Source organism: Cupressus sempervirens, chromosome 1 (genome assembly GCF_028749045.1).
Source record: "Cupressus sempervirens isolate cs-2001-9-10 chromosome 1, ASM2874904v1, whole genome shotgun sequence".
NCBI lineage: Eukaryota > Viridiplantae > Streptophyta > Pinopsida > Cupressales > Cupressaceae > Cupressus > Cupressus sempervirens.
In genome coordinates, this window is record NC_143118.1 from 320,750,507 (window position 1) to 320,766,262 (window position 15,756).

Below are 15,756 nucleotides of genomic sequence, written 5' to 3' on the forward strand. Positions count from 1 at the left end.
CTATGAGCCAATTGAGTACCCAAACATGAGAATAAATATTTCCAAAAGTGACTAGTAAAGATAGGATCACAATCGCTAACAATAACCTTAGGTGTACAATGTAGCTTGTAAGGCCCCTTCCCTAGTACCTGATTACAAACCCTAAATGTTATGGATATGATTAGGATTTAGGAGCAAGGACATTAGATGATATGTTTTAGTTTCTTGTGAAGAGGACGTGTAATACATATGTAGTTATCTTCACATCTTATGATAAAATGAGGGTAAGGAGGTTTTAGAATTGATGTATGTCGTGAGCGATAATTTACTTAACAATAATGAACTACAAGATGTTGCTTGAGATGGATATAGATTTTAGTTATTGCTAGGTTAAATAACATATTTAGTTGCATTAGGTTGATGAGTTAAGACCATATGGAATAAAGGTTTGAAATGTCATAACCTAGAAACTAGGGCAATGGATTCATGGTATTTTATGATCTATTAGGATAATGAATTATTTAAGAAAGATGAATCAACAACACCCTTGTAAGAATTACCAATAGCGTAGATGGAAATTGTTATCAAAATTGGATAAGGGTATGCACGGTAGAAGTTGGTATGATGTAAGCATAATAAGCCAATTATTGTGAAAGTATTATTAGGTGGATATGTTGATACTCATGAGGACAAATTTTATGGCCCACTAAAATGTACTAGATTTATTCTATAATTGATTTTGAAACTATATGACTATGCACACATCCTGGTTACCTGACATAATTGATACACCTTATAGTGTATTATCTCATTATGATAACGAGATACTATTAGTAATAAAACTATATATAATTAAATCGAAGGATGCTAGTTTTGATGTTTACATTTAGGAGATTTTGATATAAGACATGTATTTGGAACTAATTTTCATGTTGCCTGATTTAACATTGTAGATTCAATATTTCATCAATATGATTAGAAATGGGTTATGATGTGGTTCAGAATGTTAGTTGGATCTTTTGATTAGATAGTAATATTGATTTGCAGATTCTGATTTTTTAATGTTTTAGATGTTTTGTATTAAAATGATTAGAAAATAAAAGTTTATTAGAAAATAAAGTTGGTTAGGACAATTGAGTATGTTAATGCTAATTATTCAATATAAAATTTGTCATGCACCTATAAACATGCATTTTATATGATTTTTCATTGAGCTACTAATGTTCGAGTTTAGTGTGTAGGCAATTAAACCATGGAATTTTATTGGGGAAACAAGGTCCAAATTAATGTAAACATGGTTTAGCCAAGGCAAATCTTTGGAAGATTCAAAGGCCTCGTTGTGATGTATTTTATTTCGTAAATGTAACCTTGCATGTGTGAAAATTTTAATCTCAAAGATGCATCAAGGACATGTCATGGTGATGTGTAATGTGCTTTAATGTGTCACTTGACACTTGTAGATTTTTGTATGTTAATGACATGTCACCTAGGGTTTTGGTCATGGTAGCATTTAAACCTTAAATTAATTACTTTTTTTTAAAGATTAAGTAAACCCATTTGACAAGGAATAGGATGAGTCAATATCAAAGGGAATTTCGAATTTAAACTTGACAAGGATTTTAGAGGTTCAATAGGTGGTCCCAAAGTGCCTTTTTTGTGAAAATAAGCTGCCCATATGTTAGCATAACATGTTAGTGGCCTAAATTTGAACATTTTAGTGCTTAGCTAGCCTAGAGGATCCCTTAATTGATGCATTCTTCCACCGATTCGAAAATTGAGTTGTCCCATCAGTTTATCCCCATCTCCCCTTTTAGTCAAAAGTAACAAATTTGGTAGGGACAAAGTTGTAAGAGATAGTGGCTTGATGTTTTTGCCAAAAAAAGATAGTAGGAGAGTCTTTTTAGTGGACTTGGACAAACTAGTGCGGTGTTCATCCACTCTCTTAAGTTTAGAGACAATTAGGGTTGGAAAGAGGAAGGACTAAGGAGAAGGGAGCTTTGCAACAACTTTCATTCTTGCCCTTAGCTCGGACTAAGCTTGGTGCCCATGCCATAATTCTCATTGCATTTGCTCAATGATATCGTTCTTGTTCATTTTGTGTTAAAATCCATGTAGTTTGTTTGTGTTGGGATTGTGGGTATGTGACATTGTTTGTGATGGATTCCTTTGGAATTTTTTTTTTTTTTTTTGGTGTATATGAATGTTAATAGGTGTGAAGGCTTCACTAACACTTGGGAGGGAAGAGATGCCTTTGGTGAAGGGGTTAGTTGGGCTTAGCATTGAAGTTGAGAGATTTTCCTCTTGGAGGGGGTTTTGTTGTCCGTGCAGTATGGGCTCCATTGAAGCCATATGCCTTGTTTGATAGCCTTGAAGAGGCATTTGTGTTATGGGAGGTATAAGTATATTGATGTGATGAGGAGGATGTATTTTGATAGCCTTGAAGAAGCATGGTGCAATTGCAAATGTATCTATGTATATGGATATGGCATTCTCCTCTTTGGAGAGCCCACCTTCACCCATTGTTTTCATGATTCCAATGGTCAATCATTGTGTTAAACCTTGAAGGGATTGCAAATGTAGGGTGATATTATGTTTGTATGCATCGTGAAATGCTTGAGTGTAACCCCGTTTGAGCGTTGTTTCCCCAACTCGATGGGTGGCTTCTTAGAAGCCTAGAATGGGAGGTGAGCTTCCATGGTTCTTGTTGATCATTTTGTAGGTTTTCTTTGTGCTCTTGGAATCCAAAGGAGGAACTAGAGTTGTACTATGCATTGATGTATCAAGGAAGGAATGCTTGTGTATTTCATTGTAGAGTTGAAACCTTCATCCATGTTGTTGTGTATTATGATTGTAAAGATGAAATCTCTATCTTATGAACATTGTTGTGAAGTGTATTTTCATGGAAAGGTGATGAACTTAGGAGATAACCATTTGTATTTTCACCCTAATTTCATCAATATGAATTTAGATGTATTGGAATAAAATTATTAATATATCATTATAGTTATTGTTGGAATATAAAGAGATACATCTCAAATAGATAATTTATTGTTCTCGACACTGATGGGGTGGTTATGCCTATACTGAATTATGTTTATTTTGCATCATGAATTATTGTAAGAAAGTGCACTTCCATTATGACTTTCCATTTAGAGAAATTTCATAATGTATTGGTTCAATAAGCAATTTCATGAAAAGTCTCATTATAGGTAGAAAGAAATAAATCAATTAGTTTTCATATTTGGTCTTGTCAAATGTAATACATGTGTCAAAAAGTATTAGTAATGAGTATTTACACATCCTTAAGTTCAAGTTAATTTTCAATGCTCTTTCCATGGGATTGTCAATTTGATCCTTCCATTAGAATGCTCAGACCATAATCTACTCAAATATCATAATCACAGAGTTCATATTTTGATGCAATAAAGTGAGAGGAGTAAACTAGATAGAAACCATAGCTCTAGAATACATAAGAAAAAGAAGAGGAAGGTCCAGAAGTGTACATTCTATTTTTTTGGTTTTTGTATGGGAAATGAGAAAATAGTTCTCAGCTAATACAGACCAATAAAATAATCAGACAACTTCCTCCATAAAATAACTATGTAATAATTCTCTTAACCCAAAAAAAATAGTTCCCTAATATATATATATATATATATATATATATATATATATATATATATATATAACCATTCAAAATACCCATGTAAAGGGTTGATCCCTTGAAATAAGAGCACAATGATAAAATAATATAATGATAATAAATAAATAAATAAATAAAACTTGGTCATTCAAACAAACCCCAAGTACATTCCATCGACTGACATGCATAAAAAGGTATGTGGGGGGGCGGTGGCGCATGTCATAAGTTTGATTGGATTATAACATGAAAACCCAACAAAAAAAAGACAACAAAAAGTAGATTGACATGGAAGTCGACCCCCTTCCATCCATCACATCTTCCTTCCCAAGCTAAGGTACACGTCAGTGTCAAGTGCTTTTCTAGCTTGGGCCACGAGCCAAGGCTTAGGAAATTGGTCAAGCACGTGAATTCAAAAGGGGTTCACGTGGCCATAGGGAGGAATTAATCGACTTTGGAGGAGAGTAGTTTAAGGGAAAAGTAGTGTAAGTGTCTTTTATTTTTATTTTTTTAAATATGTTTTTATTTTTGGGTATAAAATGGTAGTTGAGTAAAAGGTATAGGAGGAGCACGTGAATTTAGGAAGTAAATTATGCTTAAGTAGTGTGAGGAATTAGTTGTTTAGGAAGTTAGGAATGTGTAGGAAGTTAGCCATTAGTTAGTTAGTTAGTGCAAGAAATATACCAACAAGAGTGATGCTGTATGATATATATATATATATATATATATATATATATATATATATATATATATATATTGGAAATTTAACTATACATATTATAGCCTAATGACCATTGCATAATGTAATAATCAATGGCCATCAAAGATATATGCAAAAATTAGGATATTAGGATAATTTAAAATACATTAAGAATGGAACACATTACAAAATAATAGTTAAATACAAATAAATATTATATAACATATGATGAATATAATGCATTATAAAATGTTTTGGAAATATATCAATAATGAGAAGTGTTAGGGAGAACTATAAAATGTGGTATAAAGAATGTATTAGTGGATAAACATATAAGAAAACCTATTTTTTTATGGAAATTAAAGTTAAGGTTGGTTGTAGCATGTGATATGCTATTTAGTTCTTTTAGAAATATTATTAAGATAGGGATCATATACAATCGCATGTTTACTCAGAGTCAAATAAAGAATATCAGAATGAAATAATAGGTTGTGATATAATGAAACATGTCATCTGACTGCCTATGTATAACACTAAATGGGTCTTAATTCTATTATTAGTTAGAGGTAATTGCTAAGTTAGGGAGCTAGGGTTCCATAATCCCATCACAAGCCATAATCTTAAGTATAACAAATATACCTTTACATTTACTATAAGTGTATCATTAAATGATCCCCATTCTAATGCAGATTGCAAATTTTTGTCGAGATGAACATCATGCACGGACAACCTACAACCCTTGTATACCCCATCATTTAGAATTTAATAGAAATGAAACCCCAACCACTCTAACTAGGGTCAAATCAGGTTAAGGTTTTGAAAGTAAGTTGCCTCCCTAAGTAAGAATGGTGAAGTGTCAAGCATTCCGATCTACTAGTTTCTCAACACCTAGTAAAATAATGCACAATTTCCCATGCACGATCCTAAATGTTACCCTTCAAAAAAATAAAAATAAAAATAAATAAATTACAAGAAATAAAAAAATAAAATTGTAGTTGTGTTTTGCCTTGGAATTTTGGGCATGACATAGCTTTTGGATATTCTCGAAGAAAACTTTTGCCAGTATACTTGCTGTCAAAGGATGTGATATGCAATGAAATGTGCATATTTAGCGAGGCGATCAACTACTACCATGATGACATAACGCCCTTTAGATTTGGGAAGCCCTGTGATGAAGTCCATGGATACCTCTTCCCAACGTTGGCTAGGAATAGATAAAGGCTGCAAGAGACCAGGTGTTTTTATTGTTTCCCCCTTATTTTTTTGAGCCACAAATTTTTGAACATCACCTTTTAGTCCTTCCCAAAAAAAATCTTGCCCGAATTGATGATATGTCTTCAAAAATCCTGAATGACCACCAATTGGGGACTCATGTAGTTCTTTGAGAATCTTGTGTTTAAGAGTGGAATTCTTCCAGAGATACAAGCACTCTTTATACCAAAGAATACCCCCCTTTAAACAAAACTTATCTAAACTACTAGGGTCACCGTTTATTTGCTGGATGAGATTACTTGTTGCAACATCATTTGCCACTCTTCTTTGGCTTCTACCACCCAATTTTCTTGTAGTATTGAATGGGCACACAATAAGGCTTCATCTTTTTCATCCTTCCTCGAAAGTGCATCGGCCACAATATTTTCCTTCCCTTTTTTGTATACAATTTCAAAGTCATATACCAACATCTTAGTGACCCATTTTTGTTGCTCTTTTGACGATAGTCTTTGTTTCAAAAAATATCTTAGGCTATCATGATCTGTCTTAACCTTGAAGTGTCAACCCATTAAATAAGGCCTCCATTTTTTAATTGCATGAAGGATTGCTAGCATTTCCTTCTCGTAAATAGGTTTGAGTTGATTTTTACCTTTTAATTGATGACTCTCAAAAGAAATTGGTCAACCTTCTTGCACGAGAACTTCTCCTATCCCATTTCTAGAAGCATCACACAATGAATTCCTTGGCGAAGTTTGGAGTGGCAAGCACTGGAGTTGTACACATAGCCTTCTTTAATTGCCCAAATGATACATTAGCAAATTCATTCCAATGAAAATAATCCTTCTTCAATAGAGTCGTAAGGGGTGCTGCTATACAACAATAATTCTTCACAAATCTTCTATAGTATCTTCTCAATCCGAAGAAACACCTCAACTTCTTAATAGTTTTTGGAATAGGCCATTCCATGATAGCCTTGATTTTGTTAGGGTCCACCTTTACTCGTTCATGTGAAACTATGTGTCCCAAATACTCCACCTCCTTAAGACCAAAAGCACACTTGGATGGCTTAGCATAGAGTTGATGATCTTTGAGTAATTGTAATGCTTGATCTACATGTTGCAAATGTTCTTCCCAAGTCTTGCTATAAATTAATATATCATCAAAAAACACTAACACAAACTTTCTCAAGAACTTCTTAAAAATGGAATTCATCAAACTTTGGAATGTAGATGGTGCATTGGTAAGACCGAATGGCATCACCAAGAATTCATAATGACCCTCATGAGTTCGAAATGCTGTCTTACAAATATCTTCCTCCTTAATCCGAATTTGGCGATACCCCGATCTAAGATTTAATTTGGTAAAATACATAGCCCCATTTCATTCATCTAGAAGATCATCGATGACTGGAATAGGAAACTTGTCTTTAATGGTGTACTTATTGAGTACTCTATAATCTGGACACATGCACCAAGTTTCATCCTTCTTACGCACCATCACAACAGGTGAAGAGTAAGCACTTTGGCTATGCCTAATAATTCCTGCATCTAGCATTTTCTCAACAATTTTTTTATCTCACTTTTTTGTATGTGTGGGTTCCTATAAGGCTTGATGTTTGGTAGCTGGCTTTTTGGACCTAGTTGTATGGCATGGTCATGATCCCTCTTAGGAGGAAGTCCTTTAGGCATATCTCCAAGAATCACTGAGTGACGATCAATTATTGCTTGTAAATCTGAATGAGTAAGAGCATTAGATTGAGAGACTTCTAATGAGCATAGCTGGGCCACAAATCCATCCGCACCTATCTTAAGAAACTTTTGCATTTGATGAGAGCTCATCTGTGGGGATTTCGCCTTCAATCCCTTTAGCTCCACTACCATTCCTTTTGATTGAAATCGCATGAATAGTTCGTGGAAGTTCATCTCAATTGTGCCCAATGTAGTAAGCCATTCTACTCCCAAAACAATATTCGCCGCACCCATGGATATCGCATGCATTGGGGTATCAAGTTGATAATTTCCCATGGATAATTTGATGCTATGACACTTCCTTGAACAACTAACTGTGCCCCCATCTGCAGTCAAAACCTGAAACTCTGGGGCTGGACATATAAAACAATTTAGAATAGTTGCCTACTTTTGGTGATGAAATTATGAGGACTACCTGAGTCGATCAACACTGTTAATTTCTGCTTCTTTAAGAAACCCATTACCTTGAAGGTTTGTGGTGCACTGAAGCTTGAAAGTGCATGACAAGAAATGGTTGGTTGAGAATCATGTGATTTCCCACCTGACACCCTATCCTCCTCTGATATGGGCTCATCCTCTTCTTCCTCACTTGGACCTCCAATATAGAACAATTTATTTTCACTACATTTATGTCCTCGATTATATTTGCTATCACAATTGAAACATAACCCTTTTGCTCTTTTCTCCTCAATTTGTTATGGAGTCAACCTAGTAGGTTGAGGAAGAGAAGGGGTTGAATATCCTTTTTCTCGTCACATTAGCCCCTTGCTTTCTAGGAATCAAGAACTTCTCCTCTACCCTGCATGCCAATATAAAAGACTCATTTACTGAGCTAGGACAAAACATGCATACCTCATGTTGAATGTGATCCTTGAGACCACCCAAGAATAAATAATTCAAGTTCTCCTTTGTAATTGTATCCACTCTTAAGGATAGATTTTGGAATTTTTGAATATAATCCTTAACTGATCCTGTTTGTCGAAGCTTAGCAAGTTGGCTAAAGAAGTTTTCTGTCACACTATTGCTATATTGTGCTTGGAGTTCTTCTGTAGAAATTGACCATGATACAGTGAGACCCTTTTTCCTCCTATGAGTACAAAGCCAACGATACCAAATGAATTGATCTGGTTCTAGATATAAGGAAGCCATCATGACCTTTTGTCCATGTGGGATTTGATGTACTTCAAAAAAATTCTCCATTTGATTTATCCATGTTAGAGGATCCTTGCTATCAAATTTATGCATATCCACCTTTGGAAAAAAATTCCTAGATGTCGTAGGATTACTAAAATTTGTGTCATTATTAGTCGACTTGAAGGTTTCACCTTGATTGCTTGAGAGCTCCTTCCTTGTTTCATTCATATAGTTGCTTAACATGCTTTATATATCTGATATATCTCCTCGTAGGTGACACATATCCCTCTTAACCTCTTCTTTGAACTTACTAAGTTCTTCATTGGGATTACTATCCTCTGTTGCTTCCCAATCTTGATCAGAGGATTTCCTCGGTGTGGTAGCATTCTTTTTGCCCCTTATTGAAGACCCCGTCATGATGGAAATCAATATTTTTGAAATAAATCATACAAATGAAATGTATATTCTCTAATTTATTTATTTATTTTTTACCGTAACTTACTAGGGCCAAGATACCCTTACTTGGAAAATATCCCAAAAGAAATTAGGAAATTTGCTGCCTTGAGAGAGAATTTTCCTAATTTTGCAATATCTTGCTTAATTTTTTTTTCAATTTCTCCAAGCTTTGAAATTTAGGCTCCTCTACTATGTATTAAAAAACCGAATACAAGTTATACTCCAATTCGATAGGATGTGAGAGATATGAAGATCTCAATAAATTGTGTAGAAATAGTAATTCTACAATAATTTTCTCAAATTTGCTCCAATTCCTCTAAAATTTGGACTATAGCTTCTTTAATATGGTCTTCAAAAACCCTATAAAAATCATTGAAAAATTCGCTAAGATCTGAAAGTTATGCTCTTCCCAAAATCGCCCCAATGTTGAGAAAAAATCTTGTCTCTATGGTGCCAAGATCATGTTCTGATACCACTTGTAATGAAATAACTTGCACAATAGAAGAAATAATATGAAATATCATATAGATACTTGATAATAACTGAGAGTAATAGGCCACTTCGAGGGGGCAACCTCCAAATATCTCCAATGAGAACACACTTCACAATATGATGTTGAAATAAGACTCACAGCCTCCTATATATGCCTAATTATGTTTAGGTTGATAGACACAACCCTACCTAATAGCAAGGCCGACCTACATACCTAAATAATAATATAATAATGATAACATGACTTAATTAAGGATTAAGATAGCCACAAGTTGACTATTCATAACCCTATATACACCAATATTAAGGGCGTAGCACGTTATTTGAGCTGGTAGGAAACAAGCATGCCTCAACAAAGACAAGGATAAATCGCGCAAATGGTGGGATTAGTTTTTTTCGAGCATAGGTACAAGATCTATGATATGTCCACATTAAGGAGCCAACTTCGTAGAAAGAGAAAACACAAATAGCAAAGGCCACTCCTCTAACAATTGAGATGAAGAATAAACAATAAGTCTTTATGGTTTGATGCAAGATTGCCAAAGTACCCAAGATGCTCCTGCATCAAATGGGAAAATAGGACACTTGGAATGTTGTGACTGATTGTACTTAAAATTGAAATTTATAATTGGAGGAGATAAACAGTTGCCACCTCATTATCCTTATCTTGTGCTTAGAGTCTTGACTTGTAGGTGTTTATTGAAATTGCAAATATATTTTGCTTGATGGTTAGAAAGTATCTCTCAATATTTGAGATTTTCTACATCCTTTCAAATTTGCTTGTGGAATTGACTTCAATCACTTGCATCTTCATAAACTTGTGTACTTGATCTTTCTTGATTCTTGTTGAATCTTTTGTGCTTTTTCGAATTTCTTCTTGATTTCAATTTGAATATGCAGGTTGGTATCTTGAACATGAATCTTTCCTTCTCATTTGAGTTCTCGGGCTTGAGCCATCTTCTTGCAACATCTAATTGGTTCACCTATTAAAGTTTCAAGGTCAACATTGACATCATCTTCATCTTCCGCCTTGCAAAACAAAATAGAAAGCTTCATTAATTTTACAAAACAAATCTGAAAATAAATTCACAGTAATAATGAACAAAATAGATCTCTTATCCAAGAACAAGCCTTTTTATCTTCTTGAAGTGATCAATGACTCGAGTATTTCTAGAGGCTTAGAAGTAAAAGTTCTTGGTTGGAAATCCTAAGGCAAGAGGATTTCCACAGTGGGAATGCTTTGGTGTATTGTCCCTCTAATAATAAAAAATCTCCCAGTTTCGAAATGATCATTAAATAAAATTATCTAAATTATTATAATAAAATAATTCGGTAATATCCCTCTAATAATAAAAAATCTCCTAGTTTTGAAATAATCATTAAATGAAATTATCTAAATTATTATAATAAAATATTCAAGATAAAATAATTCGGTAATATCCTTCTAATAATAAAAAAACTCCCAGTTTCAAAATGATCATTAAATAAAATTATCTAAATTATTATAATAAAATATTTACAATAAAATAATTATTTTATAATAAAGATTTCTAAAGGATTTAATAAAATCATTTAATAATTAAATGGGCTCGATAATATTCAAATTTATAATTACTATCAAGATACAGACGGGCCATTCAATAAAGCAAATAGGAAAGTGACGTGACCTTTTCCAAGGGTCAAGTCACCCTATTTAACCAAGAAGACCCACGTACACCTAAGCGTCATACATTAAATACAAAATAACCATCCAACTCTGTTTCATCGAAATGCAAATAGAAAAGGTAGAAATATGGATCGACATGGAAGATAGAAATAAGAGTGGCAGTCAATCAAATTATCACATGCCATACTAAAACATACATGGAGATTAAAGCAATTAAGAAAGGTTAAAAGCTAAATAAAAAATGGAAAGAGTCGAAATTGTAGGGGGGCGAAATTGTAGGGATACAAGGATTTGCATATCTTTGTTTAGAAGAGAGCCCATCTAAGTATTAAGGATGGTTAATAAATTTGAAGGTATGTTTTTATTATTATTTTTTGGTATTTAAAGGTAAATAACTCTCTCTCTCTCTCTCTCTCTCTCTCTCTCTCTCTCTCTCTCTATATATATATATATATATATATATATAGTTGAATGGTATTTTATTAAAAATCATAAATTGATATTAATTAATGGATTATAAATTAATTTCCATTTAGTGATAGCTTGTTAATGGGAATTAAGAAGTATCTCATAAAGGAAGTATTGTAACTTCATATATTTGTATCAGAGGTGGGTGAACTCCCACTTGGCAAATATGATGAAGTAAATGGCAATCTATTGATGTCAGTATCAGAGATAGGTATAGCTACCTGTTTGGCTGACACAATAGAGATGGATATATGTGTTAGTATCAAAGATAGGTATTATACCTATTTGGCCAACTTATTAAGGAGAGATATATGTGCTGGTATTAGTGATAGGTATGATACCTATTTGGCCAAGCACCAAGATATGTTGATATGTATGGGTGCTCCCTTCCATCAACATACTTAAGGAAATATAATGGTAGAATATTCTAATGGTGTCAACATATGCATATGTGAATCTTAAAGGGTGCACTCTAAAGAAGATTGTTGAATAACTAAGGGTTAGGTAACCCAATCTAGAGACGTCTTTAAGGTTGGGTTAGGATAGAGGGTAGAAGAGTAAAATATATTTTATTATTGTATAAATTTTAACATTGGTTTTGTAGGTATTAATGTCCTAGGTAGTGGGGACATTACATTTGGAGAGTGGATTCGCACCAAGCACTATGAAAAAAATTCATCCCAATTTCAATTACTTAGCATTAAAATTCCTTTCTTCTACAACTCTTCAATCTAACTATTTTGATTTGTCTTTCATTTTGCATGACGAAAATAATGCTTAAGGGAAAAAGTCAAATTTATGTTGGGAGAATTATTGTGGTAAGAAGGCTTTGGAGAGAGGAATTCAATGGTTGTAGTCCTTTGGTTAGAGGATTTCCGCCAAACATGATTTAGCTTGTTCTTCAACAATTTCCAACAATTCCCTTGTTATCAGTCAATTTTGCCTCATCATTCTTCACCTCACTTGCTTGGAGTCAATTTTAGTACAATGTAAGAGGAGAAAACTTTGATTTGAGAGGATTAATGTGGGGGGAATCCTTTGGAGATAGGATACCCGAAGTGGTAATTGTTTGGTCAGAGGATTTCCACCAAACACGATTCATCCTTTTCCTTGAATTATTTCGAACCTTTCTCTTATATCATTAAAATCTTCTCAACTAAAAAAATGGAAGTGGTGGAATTCTTGACATGGAAGGAACCCGTTGGTGGAAATCCTAAGGTCAAAGGAATTTCACCAAGTTTACTTTGCACTTCATTGCATTAAATCTTTCCAAAACTTCATCGCTGCCAATCAATTTCACTTCAACTTAACATCCGTCACCTCTAAAACTTTCTTGATATCCGTTTTGGTGCAAAGTGAAAAAAGGGAAATTTGCGTTTGAGAGGATTAATCTGGTGGGAATGCTCTAGTTAGAGGATTTCCACCAAGCATGATTTCCTTGAAATGTTATTACAAAAAATTGTTCCACTTTAATCTCTCCATGATAATTTGTTGCTCCATATTTTGTCTTGATGTTTTATTCATCCCTTAAACCAGATTTGAGAATTTTGAGCTTGGGAAGATTAATGTAGTGGGAATCCTTTGGTTAGAGGATCGCCACCAAACATGATTTTGCCACTTAGACTCCCAAAACTCGCCATTTTGCACGCCTTGTGCTATTTATTATCAAGTTGCCATGCCTTAGTATGATTTTTGACCAATTTTGAGCTAATATGGAGAAGGTTGGAAATCCTAAGGAGAGAGGATTTCCATGGACCGTGGAAATCCTCTGGTCAGAGAATTTCCACCACACATGATTGCGCCAATTATCCTTAGGCAAATTTTCATTTTTCTTTCTCTCCATCATTTTAACATTGCAACAATTAGCTTGGTATGTCAGTAAGGATCCCTCACAACCAAGTTTAGATCTTGAGATTTTTGGGGAGAGATGATAGCTGGTGTGAATTGTGGATCTAGAATACCTTTCCAAATTCGCTCTCAATCCTTCTCTCATCTCTCAAGCATGTAAACCTTTCTCACTTAGACTAGAACTCTACCCTTCCACTAGGACTTATGCTATGCTAATGCCTCTAAAGGACATCAAAACCCTTGTATAAACCCCAAACAAATATTACTTCCTAGCAAGCCAAAATTGCCGAAGCTCGTCCTCAGACTTGGAGACTTTAAAATGGTGTCAACTAAAATCACCTAAGACAAAGACTCCTACATGCTAATGCAAAAAGAGAGGGTCCCCATTTGTAATGGGGCAATGGTGTGAAAACGCCAAAACAGGTTGTCGTGAGAGACATTGTTTTCGACATCACTTCCGAGACACCATGTCCAAGATGACCCTCATGGATACTTTGACTAGACCAACATTGCTCTATGTGTTTGTCATGTGGTGATTGTTTCTGTTGGAGTCTGATTGCACCTATGTCGAGTGGGTCCAAACCCTCCTCCTTTGGGACATCATTAAATGCAAGCAATCTACACCTCACATAGTTGTCCCTTTTTGCATTCAGGGCCGATGCTTTCAAACTTGCTACCATCTTTGACTAGGTTTGGTTCTTACATTGCTGTAGGTGCTTTGTGCACTCTTTGGAGGGACATAAAAAATACTCCTACCTTGCCTGTTGCTCCTGAGATGCTATTTGGGGCTCCAATCCGTTAGATCGGGCTAGATGTTGGCTTTGAACCTTCTGAGTTCGGTCGGGATCATTATTGATTAGGTTCCTCCTTACTGGTTCTCTTTGGATATGCTTGCTCATATTTTACTGTCTTGACAGGAGCTGAATACACATATCAGGATGAACATTTATAGGCAGTATATCCATACTGCTTGGGTGAATCCCCGGCTAGGGATTTGCTTGAGGATGACTTTCTATGTGGAGCACTTTCTTGATATGAAGGACAAGATTATTATTTGTCCCTCGTACCTATCTCAAAGCTAGTCACATGTGCTTCGCATCTCTCTTGGCTTCCTCAGAGTGGGTTAACATCGGCTCTGCATTGAAACAGACGTCTAGATGGCTAGGGAGGACTTGATCTGCCAACTTTGTTGCATGGGGGCAGCAGGGACAGTCATATTTAACTTTTTGTTTTCCTATCTACTATGAGATCTTAGGATTATTCTATAGCTTATTCAAGGAGACTCTATCTCTCCCTTCCTTCAGATACATTAATTGATGGTGCCTCGCACACTATGTTCAAGAGGCCTTGTAGCTTTCACACCACTCCCTACAACACCGGCTGCACTTTGATTGGCTCATCATCTCATTTTCACGGTAGCCTCTCTTATGCATGGCACCGTTTGTCCCCTTATTTGGACTTACAAGATCTGTGAGACCTCGTAAAACATCCACCCAACAAGAGTCTTCTTCCTTTTCTTCCGTGGGTGTTCAGAGACCGCTTGGGGCCGCTCTCCCCCTAGGGCCTATCCCTTGGTTTTTGAACTTTTTCTCGGCTATTTGGTTGTTTGGCTTGTTGTTGGTTCTTTTTTTAGTTGTCTCTTTTTCTCTCCTTGGGCACTTTTGGTGTTTCTGTTGTGGGCTGGCCCCTTTGTTACAGCTGTCCCTTGGACCCTTTTGGTAGTTTGTCGTTGGAAATTAATAAATTTGTCTTATCTACTTATTATGCATGTGTAGAACTCCAAAATTCTAGATTTGCTATGCCAGTTAGCTATTTTTACTTACAAGCTCAATCAAGTAGAGCCTTTGAATTGCACAATCAAAAGGTACATTCAAATCTGTTCCACATTATGTGCTTTACCAAATAAATGCCATAATCATGATTATTTTTGTGCTAACAATTATTACATTTAGTGAGGGAAAGAACATAACTTAGAAATCAGCTCATTTTTGAAATTCTTTTTTGAAAATGCAATCATTTATTTATCAAAATATTGTTTTGCTCCACACAAGCTATAAAACTAGCTAGAAAAGAATTCACCATCTTGAACTTAAAATATGTAGACACACGTGTAATGAAAAAGCATAAATGTAAAGTAGGGCCAGTCAGCCAGTCATTGCCTGAATGACTGGCTGTTGTTCAGTTGGCTCTAATGGTTGTGCTTCCGCTTCCCTGTATTCTCACTTCTTTGCTATCCTCTATCATGAAAGTGAAAGTACGAAGGGTTAGATCCAATGGATATAAGCAATAACCTGTCCTACTTCACACATATACCCCACACATGCGTACATACGTCAAAAATCAAAATGCACTGATATATTTCTAACAAGTTTGTTTTATGTTTAGTAATCTTGTCTGGGCTGGCTGCTTTGAC

General features: G+C 35.0%; 1 protein-coding gene across 2 annotated transcripts in view; it reads left to right on the forward strand.

Moving 5' to 3' along the window:
- MAD1 (mitotic checkpoint family protein) overlaps positions 1 to 15,756 on the forward strand; it is a 235,189-nt gene that overhangs the window by 89,577 nt on the left and 129,856 nt on the right. The gene's annotated exons all lie outside the window — the stretch shown is intronic.